General features: G+C 47.7%; 1 long non-coding RNA gene across 1 annotated transcript in view; it reads left to right on the top strand.

Annotated features, from left to right (window-relative positions):
• The window catches only part of LOC148474995 (uncharacterized), a 56,157-nt gene extending 46,306 nt beyond the window's left edge, over window positions 1-9,851 (top strand). The window contains exon 3 of the long non-coding RNA XR_015872787.1: window positions 9,725-9,851. This is a non-coding gene — a long non-coding RNA (uncharacterized LOC148474995). The remainder of the gene's footprint in view (window positions 1-9,724) is intronic.
• Window positions 9,852-15,170: the final 5,319 nt, after the last annotated feature.

Genomic DNA, 15,170 nt, shown 5'->3' with positions numbered 1-15,170 from the left:
TTTATGAACGATATCGTTCGTATTATCATTCATATCGTTCACTTTTTTGCAGTCACCAACCTGACAACGACCAACGATAATGATATCTACGGTCCTTCATCCATGCAGGTCAACTTGGACGATTTTGTAAAGATTTGCCTGTAAAAAGATAGATATCTATGACAGATATTTCAGTGAAGCTATCAGTGTGTACAACCAAAACGGTTTGACCTGCACTACAGAAAGTGGAGGGAAATCTATCAACGATATCTATGGTTGTTCAAGTTGTTCCATGTGTATGCAGCATTATGGTGCATACACACGGTCAGATTTTCTGTCAGATCTGAGCAATAACGATTTTTAAAATCGTTCATATCTGAAAAAAAGTCTGACACGTCAGCCTGCAACAATGAACGATGCGCGTTCCCGCATGTCCGATAACGATATCTGACATCTGATGTGTTTGCAGTTAGATTTGGACGATTCCATACATTTTAATACAGTCTAAAATCGTTCATCTGACATATCTGACCATGTGTATGCAGCATGAAGGTACATACACATGGAACGATCTGTACCACCAACGACTTGAAAGATATCGTTCATAGATCGTTCAAAGATATCTTTCAGTGAGTCATCCTGCCACATCTCTGAACAGGGAAAATTGACGATATCGTCCAAGTTGGCCTGCATGCATGGACGAAGAAAGATATCTTTATCGTCCATGCGGGAACGCGTATCGTTGGTCGATCGCTCGCTGCCTAAAAATGAACGATATGAATGATATATTGTTCAACGATATCGTTATCACTCATATCGTTCAGGAAAATCGTCTCGTGTGTATGCAGCATTAGTTGCATTGCAGACACAACGGAAAGCTGCTCATAGTATACTAGAGACGCTAGGTGCGACTTTAACCGCACAGAAATTGGTTTTACATACGTACAAAGTCACGAATGAAGCACAACGAAACTTGACTTGAGGAAAAGCTGCGGATGGTAGCATTAGAGTCCGGCGGTAAAGTAAGTAGCCGCACTTACATGCTGGCACAAGTAAGTTGCATCTAATTGAATTGGGGGCCTGATTCAGAGCCGCTCGTAAGCGGCAGTACGCTCGTTCCAAGCGATGTTCGCCCATCTGCGCATGCGTACGGTTTTTAATACGCATGCGCGAACCAGTCAGTGCGGCCGAAAATCGTTTGTTCACTATATAGCGAATGCCTGCTATTTTGAGTGACAGAGGGAGGCGTATGTGGGTGGTAACAGGGGAAGGTGCTTGAAAACGGGGAGTGGAGATCAGAACGCAGGCGTGCTTAAAGGTCAAAACGGGCGTTTTATGGGTGTGCATAATTAATACAGCAGCGTCATTAACCACGTCACTTGGTTGTTTTATAGTCAGAACTGCTCACAATATTGTGGTAGGAAAAACCATCCACAAGAATAGCGAGCAGTTCATACGCTGTTCGATGTACTCGATTAATCTAATATATAGCGGACATGACGTATGATGCGAGCGGCCAGGGGGCGTATTTTTCAAATAAACGTCCGCATGTTTTGTTCGCTCGTTCAGACATGGAGGTGTCAACAGACCGCAAGGAGCGAACGGTTCATTTGAATAGCCACCCCCTTTTTCTGTACGAGCGAGCGCTAATAGCGTCCGGCTCTGAATCAGGCCCAGAGCTCTATAAGCTTGTACAGGTGTCTCAAGTTTTTCTAATTCCTCACTCCAAGGAGAGGGAATAGCTGTAGTCACACCATCGCTCCCTGGCTTCTCATGAAAATAAATGTACTTTTGCTTGAACATTATATATTTTTTGCTTTTTGTTATTTTCTCCCAGTCGCCTGCTGTCTTAATTATCTCCTTCTGCCCACGATGTGTCAGGGGAGGGGAGGAAGGCTAGTCATCCGTGCTTAGGTGATGTACAAGGCATTTACAGTAAGCAGCGTGCATCGTGATACCGCTCTGATCCCAGGAATCAGCAGGAATCTGTGTGTACTTCCTCCACTGAAATACAGCTGATTAATCCAATATCTATCCTCCTCCGCCTTATTTGCCTGCCATCATGTCAGCCTGGCTGGGTGCCGTTGTCACTGCCCTCCTCCTCCCACACAGTGCAATCGTCCATGGGAGATGATGCCAGATTACTCTGCTAACGAGGAGGACTGCTAGCAAGTGCACGGTGCGTGGGCTTGGGAGCGTACTATGAGTGGGTGGATGTCCCTTCAGAAGAGCAGGAAGTCATAAGCGAGTAGCTTGGAAAGAGACGCAGCATCAGCATGGGGGACGCAGCAATTACTGGGGAAGGAGCGGACGCAGGACCTTATCTAGCAGCTGTTCCTATGGCTCAGGAGCACAAGTGTCCACATACAAAATGTTCACTGCATGGTATAATGATAACACCGATCCAAGTAGAAGATTTCACTCACAGAGAAGACAGTGTGATAGAAACTGTCCATTACAGCATTTGATCATGCGCTAAAGAGAACCTGCTGCAAACCGCTTGCACTTATACAGTACACTTTTGCAAGTAGAAAGACCAGCTGTCAATGCGAGCTGAGAAATACTTCACATACAATGAAAAATGGTTGCACTTAGGCATATCTAGAAATGAAAAGAGGATTGTCACATCAACTATGGATAACCAAAAAAACCTTAGGGATTTGTCACGCAGGCTATTTGTACATTAAACATGAAGGACTGTGAGAGTCATTAACTAGCAGTGTATACCTATCTTGCGCTGTACTTGTGCAAAGTTATTCTGGCATACGGTGGGGGACTACCAGTGTCTGTAGCATGAAGACAGTTTCCCCACAGGAAACATGCTCACAGTTTGAGAGTCATAGGGGATGGAAACACCTTATGACCTACTGTAGACTGCACAGCATTACACCCATATACTGTAGAATGTACAGCATTACACCCATATACTGTATAATGTACAGCCTTACACCCATATACTGTAGACTGCACAGCATTACACCCATATACTGTAGAATGTACAGCCTTACACCCATATACTGTAGACTGCACAGCATTACACCCATATACTGTAGACTGCACAGCCTTACACCCATATACTCTAGACTGCACAGCCTTACACCCATATACTGTAGATTGCCCAGCATTACACCCATATACTGTAGAATGTACAGCCTTACACCCATATACTGTAGATTGCACAGCATTACACCCATATACTGTAGCCTGCACAGCATTACACCCATATACTGTAGAATGTACAGCCTTACACCCATATACTGTAGATTGCACAGCATTACACCCATATACTGTAGCCTGCACAGCATCACACCCATATACTGTAGATTGCACAGCATTACACCCATATACTGTAGACTGCACAGCATTGCACCAATATACTATAGATTGCACAGCATTGCAACCATATACTGTAGACAGCACAGCATTACATCCATATACTGTAGACAGCCTTACACCCATACATTGTAGACTGCACAGCATTACACTCATATACTGTAGATTGCACAGCATTACACCCATATACTGTAGACTGCATGGCATTGCACCCATATGCTGTAGACTGCACCGCATTACACCCATTTGCTGTAGACTGCACGGCATTGCACCCATATACTGTTGACTGCATGGCATTGCACCCATATACTGTTGACTGCACAACATTGCACCAATAGCGGTAAATTTACTAAGATGGGAGTTCTATTAAGAAGTGATGTTGCCAATAGCAACCAATTAGATTTCAGGGGGTAAATTTACAAAGAATCGGGATTGTCCCGATTTGCAAAGTGATTCATCTTGCTGGAATTCGCGTGAACTCGGGTGATTTAATCTTTTTTTATCTGTCAAATTTACCAACAGGCGTTTTGAGGCTAAACGAGTTTACCAATTGTGATGTAGGTCGAGATTCTCGGGTGATTTGTAAGCAAGCTTGAGTGAGTTATGTCACCCGAGATTGCAGTGATTTCTCTCTGCACAACTCTCCCTAGCAAGTAGCCTGCACATATCAGTGAGATATGTGTAAGCTGCTTGTACCTGTAAGAAACGGGTTAATGTTTAAAAAAAAAAAAATGACGTGAGGTCCCCTCCCTAAAAGCTTAACCAGCCCTGGACTTGCTCGCCAGTCCTGGTTCTTAAAATTATGGTGAAAAAAAATGTGTAGGGTTCCACAGTAATTTAAGAACCAGCACCAGGCAGCAGGGCCAGACCTGGTTTTAAATAAATGGAGAAAATGTCACGGCTGCCGACACTTGAGACTCCTGGAGGGAGGCAGGCCTACTAGGCACGATAAACTGGGGTGGTCTTCGGTATGACCTTGCCATGAAACTCAGTAGCACAGGATAAAAGTAAAATATAATTTATTCACAAAAGAATTATAATCAGCAAGGTCTCATATAAAGTCTCAAACAGCACAGAGATTCATATATGCAATAGTAAGTATAGGAGAGAATCCCCAAATATATAGGCAGTCTTTAACATATAAGAACTAACATGGTAGAGAACCCAGAGTCCAGTATGAGGCTAACACCTCAAGATGGCATTGAGGACCTTGGCCAGGGTAGAACCCTGTAGTAATGGAAATCCGGAGCAGAGCAAGCCATGCAGAATAATATAGTTCCGGGACAGGGCCGAGACCTGCGGAGCAGTGAGAGATGAAGCAAACTTGAGCCTTGTGGTATAATGAAGACGGAGCAGGGTAAAACCCTGAAAGGCGATGAAATTCCAGAACAGGGTTGAGCCCTGCAACGTGGCTAGAGTACGGAGTGTGGTTGAGCCCCATGATACAGAGAAGATTATAGCGGGGTTGAGCCCTGAGGTGCTGCTAGGGTTCAGAGCGGGGTTGAGCCCCGTGATGCGGAGAAGATTGTAGCAGGGTTGAGCCTTGTGGTGCGGCTAGGGTTCGGAGCGGGGTTGAGCCGCGTGATGCGGAGAAGATTGTAGCAGGGTTGAGCCCTGTGGTACGTCTAGGGTTCGGAGCGGGGTTGAGCCGCGTGATGCGGAGAAGATTGTAGCAGGGTCGAGCCTTGTGGTGCGGCTAGGGTTCGGAGCGGGGTTGAGCCCCGTGATGTGGAGAAGATTGTAGCAGGGTTGAACGCTGTAATGTAGCTAGGGTTCAGAGCGGGGTTGATCCCCGTGATGCAAAGATAACACTGTAACGGTGCAGTTGACAACTGTAACAAGGATGAGTGCAATATCCACAGGAATGGAAAAACAACAGGCAAAGTAAATAGTGCAGCAAAAATGGTGAAACTGCAGTGATGGAGCAATAAGCAATTCTTAGGCTATAGGAATGCTGGGCCCTGTAGTGCAGCGGGTGACTGACATCAGAAGTTCATCTGGAATACAACAAAGTCCACAGCAATCCACAGGCACAGCAGGGATCTGGCAAGAGTCCAAGAAAAGACCTGAAAGCAACGTTGCACAGACACTGAGACACAGTAACAGGCTTTATACTAGAGGTCTGTGATTCATAGGAAGCTTCAGAACATGTGACCCAAATGGAATCAGGTTTGAAATAATGAGCAATCTAGGAATCCCACTTCCTGACGACACCTGGGAAACAGATGATCACTTTAACACTCTATCCCCTGAATGAGAAGCATGCCAGCAAGCAGGATAGCTCCTCCAACAACCACAATGGAACTTTGGCAAACGTAGTCTATCTAAAATTGGCGTGAGGTTCCCTGTATATTTAAAACCAGCTCTGGACCCTTTCTAGTGGGGGACTGATGCCACAGCCAGGGGAGCCCTTTCACCGGGACCCCCAGCTGCAGCATCAGTTCTGACCACTAGCCAATAAAGGGGTCCCCCACTCCAGGGCACCCCTGGCCTAGGCTGATAGCCCGGGGCTATCCCCGCCACCTCTGGGCGGTGGGTGGCGAGTTGATAGTGTGTATGTAGTGTATAAAAATAGAATTAACAACCACAAGTACCAGCATGCGGGGCATTAAGGGCCCGCTGGTACATGTAGTGCACCTGTAAAGAAATGTGTAAAAAAAGACACACACACCGTGTAAATCCATACACACTCACACATACTCACCTGCTCCCAGATGTTCACGTCCCCTTCTCAACGTAAAGTATCCGATGGAAGTACCTGTAAAAAAAGATCCAATACTCACCTTTTGTCCCACGATGTTCTCTGGACACACTGGCCCTCATTCAGAGGCGGTCGAAGGATACAAGCGGTCGTTCAGAAACTGGGCGGCCGCTTGCATCCTGACCGGCCGCCTCTGTTTCGGTCGTTAGGCTGTGGGTTTACACCCACAGCTCTAACGACCGCTAAGGTGATGGTCGCGATGGTCATAGACCATCGCGGCCATCGGGGCTTACGACGAGATCCTAGGGTAGGGTCTCACTTGTCGTAAGCCCCGGAGAGCTTCTGGCTCTGTCAGAGCCGGAAGCTCTCCACTGACATCACTAGTGATGTCAATGGGGCCTCCCCCAAATGGCAGGCGTTCCCATGGGAACGCCTCCATTTGGGCTGCCACCCCCCGGCCCGCCTTCCAAACGGGGCGAACTGTCAATCAACATCGACAGCTCGCCCCCTTTGGAAAGAGACCCGCTACGACCGGCGTTGTCGGTTGCAGCGGCTCTCACGCATGCGCACGAAGGAGCCGGCTCCCTTGTGCGCATGCGCACTGGACAAACAACGAGGCGGCCGTGCGGTCGTAGACCGTACGGCCGCCTCTGAATGAAGCCCTCTGTATCAAAAAGCTACAGCATGTTGATACCTGGGAGCAGGTGAGTATGTGTGAGTGTGTATGGATGTAATCTTTATTTTCATGGTGTGTGTGTATCTTTTTTTACACATTTCTTTACAGGTGACCTACACGTACCAGCGGGCCCTTAATGCCCCGCATGCTGGTACTTGTGGTTCTCCAAGTACCAGCATGCGGGGGAGGCTTGCTGGGACCTGTAGTTCCACTATAAAGACAATGTTGTTAATTCTATTTTTAACACTACATACACTATCAACCCACCACCCACCGCCCAGGGGTGGCGTGGATATCCCTGTGCTATCAGCCTAGGCCAGGGGTGCCCTGGAGAGGGGGACCCCTTTATTGGAGGGGTCCCCAACTCCCCAGGGATCCCTGGCCTGGGCTGACTAGTGGTCAGGGCTGATGCAGCGGCTGGGGGGCCCAGTGAAAGGGCACCCCTGGCTGTGGCATCAGTCCCCTGCTAGAAAGGGTCCGGAGCTGGTTTTAAATATACGGAGAACTTCATGCCATTTTTTTTCTCCCTATATATATAAGACCAGGTCTGGCCCTGCTGCCTGGTGCTAGTTCTTAAATTACAGTGGAACCCTACACATTGTTTTCGCTTTAATTTTAAGAACCAGGACTGGCTAGCAAGTCCGGGGCTGGTTAGACTTTTGGGGGGGACCTCATGTCATTTTTTTTTTTTTTTTTAAATTAACCCTATTTTAACCATTTACAGAAAGAAACATACACAAATCACAATGATTTGTGTGTTTCTGACCATCTCGCAGCTCAAGGGGGTTGAGAGATTGAAAAGTGATTTTGGCAGAGAGTTTGCTCCTATCTCACCCGACCTTGTCATCCCGATTCTTGGTAAATTTGAGAGATGTATGTTTTAGGTGAAAAGTACTTTCGATTTGGCCCGATGGTGATTTGATTTGAGATTGCTATCTCACCCGAGTTTTACAAGTGAGATGAGAGAAATCTCTCTCTAACTCACCCACCTTTTGCCTTTAGTAAATTTGCAAGCTGGAAAAAAAATAATAAATCACCCGAGATGGTCATCTCGACCTATCTCAAATCTTAGTAAATTTACCCCCAGGTATTATCTTCTAGAAGATGCTAGATAAATGAGAAGTAGAATCTGAGTGGTTGCTATGGGCAACATCACTTCTTAAATAGAACTCTCATCTTAGTAAATTTACCCCAATTTTTATTATTATTATCATTTATTTATATGGCACCACAAGTGTTCCGCAACATCTTCCAAAGTACAAAAACAAGTAAGTTGACCAGTGACTTACAGTACAATACAATACAGGACAAGGACATGGATAATATACATTGCTACATTAGCGCCCATAACACCCAGATAATCAACAGACCAAAGCAACCAAGTGTTAGGTGCCCTAGTGGGGAGTAAGAAGTAAATGAAAGTAGAGAGGCACAAGAGGGTAGAGGGCCTGCTTGTAAAAGCTTACATTCTAAAGGGGAGGGGATACCCCAATATACTGTAGACTGCAGAGGATTGCACTCATATACTGTAGACTGCACAACATTGCACCCATATACTGTACACTGCACAGCATTGCACTCACATGCTGTAGACTGCACAGCATTACACTCATATACTGTAGACTGCACAGCATTACACCCATTATCCATATACTGTAGACTGCACAGCATTACACCCATATACTGTAGACTGCACAGCATTGCACCCATACACTTTAGACTGCACAGCATCGCACCCATATACTGTAGATAGCACAGCATTGCACCTATATACTGTAGACTGCACAGCATTGATTACACCCATATACTGTAGACTGCACAGCAGATTATACCCATATACTGTAGACAGCACAGCATTGTACCCATATACTGTAGACAGCACAGCATTGTACCCATATACTGTAGACAGCACAGCATTGTACCCATATAGTGTAGACAGCACAGCATTGTACCCATATAGTGTAGACAGCACAGCATTGCACCCATATACTGTAGACTGCACAGCATTGTACCCATATACTGTAGACTGCACAGCATTGCACTCACATGCCTCCAAGCCGCTGGGTCCTAGTGCTGATGGTTAGGACAGTGGGGTTACGTGACGCAGCATATGGGAGCGTGGCCGGGTACACTTCATAGCATTAAGGGCGGAGCAGCGGGTGCATCTTGGATACGTCCCCACTGCACAATACTGAGATTACCGCCATTGTGAAGCAGGGGGTGGGGCTACAATGACACGATTTACAGCGAATTGCCGGGAGCCTCCCACCCGTTCCTGGAGAGTAGGCAAGTATGGGCAGCCCTTCCCTGTGCATGCACTAGCCCAGCAAGTGTCCACCTATCTTCCCTTGTTCTAGTCTCTTCTGTAGTTAGAGAATACAGTATTCCTGTCCGTAATCTGCATTTCTGCTCTCGGTTTGCATAAGAAAATGACATTACAAAACCGGGTTTGGAAACGGAAGCATTACACGGACACACTATTCAGCTTGGCTCACTTGGATGAGATTACTTACATAAATATGCAGATCCTTTCAAATCAATTAATCAGTTTACAATTTACATGTAAATTTCCTACAAATCCTATGTCAGCATTATTCTGTGGTGTGCGCCGTCCTCAAACTACTATTGACTGTAAAGGCCCCCATACATCAGCAATTGATTGCAGCAATCGTGCAATTTGCAATCAATTGTGTAGAAAAATCTTTCCCTTTTTCAATCGATTGCAGAATTGCCACAATCGATTGAAAAAGGGAAAGATTTTTATACACAATCGATTGCAAATTTCACGATTGCTGCAATCAATCTCTGATGTATGGGGGCCTTAAGGCTCTCTTCATAGCATTGCATTTATCTGCAACATGCATTAAAACAGGGAGCTATCCGATATTCAATGTTTGACGTACGCTAAACAAAAGAAAAAAAAAAAGAAGCTGAGTGGCTGCTGTGTTTCTCTATACATTCTGCACCTGTATGTAACGTTAGTAAATGAGAACTACATGTCGCACACACACTAATTACACGTCTCTTGTTTTCAGGGGGGCTTTCTCAGAGGTGGTTCTGGCTCAAGAAAAGGATTCCGAGCGGTTGGTAGCCCTGAAATGTATTCCAAAGAAGGCGCTACGTGGGAAGGAGGCCGTGGTGGAGAATGAGATTGCGGTTCTAAAAAAGTAAGGGAAGGATTGGGTAGTGCTTAGCTGCTTAGGGGCTTCTGACCAGGGAGAAGAGCCACACGGTGAGCATGCTGGGAGGGAAGAACGCTGGGCACAAGTGATAGCACTTCAGGTGGGGAGGACGTGTCACACAAATTTTGTTCATATTTAACATATCCAAATGTGCCTGATTTCGGAGATGGTTGGTAATGCAGCCGCTTTCGCAAAAGCTGTCCCTGAAATTACTGTTCCTATATATGCCTCTCAGACAATGATAATTACTCAAAACTTTTTATAGCAGGGGTAGGCAACTTACTGAGCTCCAGCTGCTGTGGGGCTACACATCCCAGCATGATCGTCACTGCGGGGGGCATGGCGCTGCAGAAGTGGCCCTGTGTTGGGGGAGTGGTAAGGCTTAGCATCATTGTGGCCCCACTACAAAATGGCATAATTACTATCCTTGTGGAGGAGGAGGGGGGTGGCGATTCAACGCGAATCATGTCATTGCCCGCCTGTTCCACCCACTTCACTCGGAAAGTGGGCAGCCGGGGTTGGGGAGACTTGCCCACTCTTCCGGGGCATCCAGGAGAGCTTCCCAGACGTTTCAGGAGAGTGGCCAAGTACGATGTACTGACACGCAGTTTTAGCATGCCCTAACAGCGAAATGATTGCAGTGCCTGCTGGGATGTGTAGTTCCATAGCAGCTGAAGTGCCACAGATTTTCTACCACTGAATTTATACTATGAAGCAGGTGCTTGAAGAAGATGAGTTATCTAGACAAGAAAAAAACACACACAAAAAAAATCCCCTTTTAAACTGCCTGTAACAAATGGTAGCGTTTTTGTAAATATACGATAAGGCACTCGCCATAAATGTGATTAACCACTAGGAATTAAATATAGTAAGATGATGGAATAAGGGACAATCCAAGGCCTGGGTCTTAGTGGCCCTTCTAAGGGACAATCCTAGGCATGGAGCTTAGTGGCCCTTCTACAAAACCAGGCTCACCTACCTAATCTCGAGAATATTGGGACTGATTCAGAAGTAAACGCGATGTCAGAACTGTGGCGCCATTTTTTTTGCCACTGCGCATGTGTGGCAGTTGGTTAGCAACGGCGGATGCAGTGGGTATTTATTCACAGAGTGAGTTACAGGCAGTGGCCGTTTGGGGGAGGTAACGGGGGGTGGCTACAAAAATGCAGGCGTGTCGCCACCGTTTTCTGGGAGTATCCTAGTCAGCCACTATTCATTCTCAATTGGACTGGCCCTGGCATCTTTCTTAGTTGAGACCGACATTTTGAGCAGGGCGGGCCAAGGCCAATTTTTTAGGTAAGCGAATATTTTGCGTATACCGTTGCGCGCGCCTTAGGCACGCGATCGAATTACATAAGTGTGCGTGTTTTCGTGGGAAACACATACCTAAAGCATGTTCACATATGTACATAAATATGCAACTACATATCTCACAAATGCCTTGTATTGTTCTCCCCACACTCTATAGGCGCATATCCGGTGTACTGGTTAGCATTACTGCCTCACAGCACTGAGGTCGTGGGTTCGATTCCCACCATGTGTAGAGTTTGTATATTCTCCCTGTGGTTGCGTGGGTTTTCTCCGGGTACTCCGGTTTCCTCCCACACTCCAAAAATATACTGGTAGGGGTTAATTGGCTCCCAACAAAATTAACCGTAGTGTGTATGTGTGTGAGCATGTGGTAGGGAATATAGGGGGTCATTCAGACCAGGTCGTTAGCGCCGATGCGCTCGGACCGGGTCGATGGCCCCCCACGGAGCATGCGCACGACGGCGCCGGCGTGCGCATGCGTGAGACCCGCTACGACTGACAGCGCCGGTCGTAGCGGGTCTCGATCCAAAGGGGGCGAGCTGTCGATGTTTATTGACAGCTCGCCCCGTTTGGAAGGCGGGCCGGGGGGGTGGCAGCCCAAACGGAGGTGTTCCCATGGGCCTCCGTTTGGGACAGAGCTTGGGACAGGCTTACGACAAGGGAGACCCTACCCTAGGGTCTCGTCGTAAGCCCCGATGGTCGCGATGGTCTTGACCATCGCGACCATCACCTTTGGCGGTCGTAAGGCTGTGGGTGTTAACCACAAAGGAGGAGGCTGTGGGTGTTACCACCGCAAAGGAGGACGTCTTGAAAATTCAAGAGGTCCTCCCCTCATTCAGACCGACCGCACGCTCTGTGCGACCGGCTCTGAATGCGGTCCATAGAGTGTAAGCTCCACTTGGGCAGGGACTGATGTGAATGGCCAAATATTCTCTGTAAAGCGCTGTGGAATATGTGTGCGCTATATAAATAACTGGTAATAAATAACATCCGCTACCACAAATTCACTCCATGAGCGATATTGTGTAGTGTGTCCCTGGCAGCGGTGTTCTCAATATCCTTAATGACATTGAGCACCCACACTGAACGTTATATCGTTCAGTGACATCACCCTCCCTCATCCCCGTACTGCAGAACCTGACAATATCGGGAGCGCGCATTGCTGGTCGTTGACGGCATATCCACTGGCCGATATAATGAACGATTGAACGATAACAATTATCTTTCATTTTATCGGCTAGTGGATATGCGGCTTATGTCTTATATTGTCCTCTCCCCCCTCTATGCATTTTATTGTGTCCCCCCCCTCTATGTCTTATGTTGTCCTCCCCCTTGTCTCAATTGTCTTCTCCCCCACCATACCTTGTATTGTACCTCCCATGCATGTTCTTGTTCTCTCCCCCTCTGTTTTATATTGCCCTCTACCCCCTGTATTGTGTCCCTCCGTACCATGTATAGCTCTTGCCCCGCTCTGTCTTATATTGTCCTTCCTCATGTCTCATATTGCCCTCTGTCCCCTTCATACCTTGTATTGTCCTTCCTTCCTAATGTCTTTCCCTCTCTCCCTCACCCTAGATAATTTACCACTGCCTTCAGGCCCCTCGTGCTGCTCTGTCTCAACTGCCGCTCTTCAAGGTACTGGCTAGGGTCGTATCTATGATGGGTGCAGGGTGTTTGGGGCACACGGGCCCCTGGGTCCAGGGCGGCCAGCATCACACACCCTGCACCCATATTATACTTACCTCTCCGGAGTCCCACGTCGGCGCCGGTGTCTGAGCTGTAAAAAAATGGCTGTAAAATGGTCGCCACGGCCATTTTCCCATCGTTTGTGCATGCGCAGTACAAGGAAAATGGCCGCCGCAGCTGCACATGCGCTATAGACTCTTTGCACGCTCTAGTGCCCAGAGTCTATAAGTGCGGCGCTGGGCACGTACCGCTCACTGCGCTGGGCGCGTACCGCTCACTGCGCTGCTGGAGACTGCACGCGGGCTCCTCCTCTCTAGAAAAGCCCCTGGTACTGGCAGAGCCAGCTCTAGGGGTGTTCGACCAGTGCAGTCGAACAGGGGCACCACCCATAGAGGGCGCACCCCAACATCCTGATTTCAGCGCTGTTTCACCCATGGACCGAAGTGGCTCGCGGATGGTCAAATCGGGAGGTTGGGAACCCCCACCGCCGCCACAGTTGACCGGTGGTGCCGGACCCCGGAGTAGCTGAATGGATGCTGCGGCATCCATTCAGTGACGGGAGAGGGCTGGGGGAAGCCCAGTTAGTGAGACTCCCCCCACCCCAGCCTGACATTGTTTGGATGCGCGCCATGCAGGAACGGCTCAAAATAATGTCATGTAGGAGGCGTGGCTTATGGTAATTAGGCCACACCTTGTGCCGCGCGCAATGTAGGGGCGCGCTAGAGAGCCGGCACAGGGTGGTCCGACCCCTGGAGCCGGGCCTGGGTACTGGCATAGGCTGCAGAGCTGCGGCTGCATCATGTCACCACTTGACTTAGTGCTGCTGCCTGGGTAGTGTCCGACGGGGGCATATCTGCGCACTGTGGGAGGACCTGGGGTAGGAGTAGATCAGTCCCAGCCACGGCCCGCCGCATAACGCTTTCGCTCACTAGACAGCGTAGCTCGATGCTTCGCATGCTTGCCCTCAGGGCCTCCATTGGGACTAGTGAATAACTCACTATCCGTGACTGCTGCGGGCCCTCCTCAGTCTGGTACTCTGCACGGCCACGTACCCGGCATATAGGTTGGGCCGGCACTGATTTTGAGACACCATAGGGTTGCTCTGAAGTTCGATGGTGCGACTGTTGTGTGTCCACCACTGAATCATGTCTATTGTCTTGTTCATTAGTTGGAAGTGGATGATGTCACAGACTGGTGGGTTTCATGACTGACGGTATAGACAAGTAAAATGTGTCTGTGATGTACAGTATGTAGGAGGAAGCTTTATGTAGTGGAAGTAACTGTAGGAGAATGAATATAATAGTGGGAGCACCAACTTCAAACATTAACAACACAGAGAAGGGACTGTGCAGTAGATATTGTGTATAGTAGATAACATCTGCACCTCTGCCTGGCAGATTTAGCGTGGCACGATAAGATACTTGTATGTGCTTAAAGGGGGTGAGATTGTCATGGAACCTCCCACCAGCAAGGCAACCGGATCATTACACATCCACTGCCGGACACATTTTTCAAGCTTCATGAAAGATCTTTATTATCTCCAACCATAGTTGCATTGGGTCCATAGAAAAATGGTAACACTATAATTATTTCTTTGCGTATGGAATGCTTAAGAGGAACGTGTGACATATAGGCAGGTGTAGTACCTCCCAGCTGCCCCTCTTTTGAAAATCTTCTGGGGCCTGTTTATCACTGAGCGGTGATAAGGCTCATTTTTCTATCTCTGCAGTATATTTTTCAAACAACGTATCAACAACATAGACTGGCCTGGAACGAGAAGTGTTAATTTATCGCATCGATGGGCGAGTCTTAGGGGGTATGCGTGCGCATACATAAACTGTATATGACGCTATTATAGACCCAAAAGGTCACCCAAGCTGTGTGCACGGCCTATGATGCAGTTCAGTTTTTTTTTTATAACAACTGCTAATAACTCATCTCACTACATGATGTGGAAACTAGTAGGAACCCTTTGAACCTCTCAGAGGTAATTTTTTTATTTAATTGCTTGTCGTGACATGAGCCTTTGCTTATCCCCGTGTGTTTGAAGACAGGCAGGTGCACCTAGTGCAAGGGATCTGTAACGCAGAGCCTCCTCCTCACACTAGTGTCATGTAATACAGACAGTCTGTAATGCAGAGCCTCCTCCTCACACTAGTGTAATACAGACAGTCTGTAATGCAGAGCCTCCTCCTCACACTAGTGTCATGTAATACAGAGTCTGTAAAGCAGAGCCTCCTCCTCACACTAGTGTCATGTAATACATACAGTCTGTAATGCAGAGCCTCCTCCTCACACTAGT

Source organism: Taudactylus pleione, unplaced genomic scaffold (genome assembly GCF_031769625.1).
Source record: "Taudactylus pleione unplaced genomic scaffold, aTauple2 ptg000790l, whole genome shotgun sequence".
Classification (NCBI taxonomy): Eukaryota; Metazoa; Chordata; class Amphibia; order Anura; family Myobatrachidae; genus Taudactylus; species Taudactylus pleione.
This window is presented reverse-complemented; position numbering and strand designations above follow the sequence as displayed.